At 43.3% G+C, this 1130-nt stretch overlaps 1 protein-coding gene across 1 annotated transcript in view; it reads right to left on the minus strand.

Annotated features, from left to right (window-relative positions):
• FARP2 (FERM, RhoGEF and pleckstrin domain protein 2) overlaps nucleotides 1-1130 on the minus strand; it is a 77231-nt gene that overhangs the window by 40943 nt on the left and 35158 nt on the right. The gene's annotated exons all lie outside the window — the stretch shown is intronic.

Below are 1130 nucleotides of genomic sequence, written 5' to 3' on the forward strand. Positions count from 1 at the left end.
TATAGTGAGGAAGAGAAATAAATAAAGTTTTAAGAAAATTTGATTCTACAATATTGCCAACATGGCTAACGCACTTTAGTCTTAACTCTGGCACAAAACGAAAATCTTCTATCTCATCTAGTCGGGCAGTCTCAGTTCAAGTGAAGTATTACACTGAAACTTTTGTAATAGGAGCAATATGCAATGGCAGATAACCAACCTAAAATGCAACCTATGAACAGAGGCACTGAAACAAACGTTCACTTGTTCAGAGCTTTTTCAGTTTAGAAACAATAAAGTTGAACAAATCAGAATTAAATCCACAATGCTGCTTCTTCTGCTTGCTTGTATACACATTAATATTAACCAGATAAAAAGTGAGAGATGAAAGAGCTGCACAGCCAGCACGATAGAAACAAGGCAAATACTGCAACAGAATGACCCATTTCAAGTAGGGTTTCAGGAATACATCAGAATTACTACGCTAGTACTATTGGGTGCAATGCATTCCCCCAGTCTTTGGCTGCCTGATTTCCTCCTTGCCAAGGAATCCAGAGAAGGATTTTAAAAACGGTTTTTGAAGTATCATCTGCTGTTGAAATGACTTTGAAAACAGGAGGAAGATGTACACACATGGAGCACCTCCTTTTTGAGTGTACACAAAGTCCAAACAAGCAATACAGAGACTATTACAGACTCTGGCACGCACCAGTCCCAGATTCAGCCTTCATTTATTTCTGCCCAAGTTTGCTGAAGACAAACAACTGACATTTTGTTTTCCTGCATGACAGAACAGTCCTGTATCTTCTTGTTCTTCCCCCCCATTTTTCTCCACGAGGGGGAGTTGACTGGATTACAGTGCATTTTTTGGCTGGCTCTCAGGAACAGGAGGGTGCCCACGGGCTGTGCGTCCAGGCTTGTCAGCAGAGCCAGCGCAGAGAAGAGGGAGAGCCCACGGAGCAGGAGAGATGCAGTGCCTGGCCTGAAACACCTCTTGCCCAGGACACAGAAGGCGGTGCAGAGCTCTCATGCCACCAAGACACGCGAGGGCCAAGACCCCAAAATATGGACCACCCCAAAATATATAATTTCACAAGCCTAGAAATGATCTAGTGAAGCACTGGTACTTGTATCGATGAGACCTTTTCCCT

This window comes from Fulmarus glacialis, unplaced genomic scaffold, assembly GCF_000690835.1.
Source record: "Fulmarus glacialis isolate BGI_N327 unplaced genomic scaffold, ASM69083v1 scaffold9142, whole genome shotgun sequence".
In the NCBI taxonomy this organism is placed as follows: domain Eukaryota; kingdom Metazoa; phylum Chordata; class Aves; order Procellariiformes; family Procellariidae; genus Fulmarus; species Fulmarus glacialis.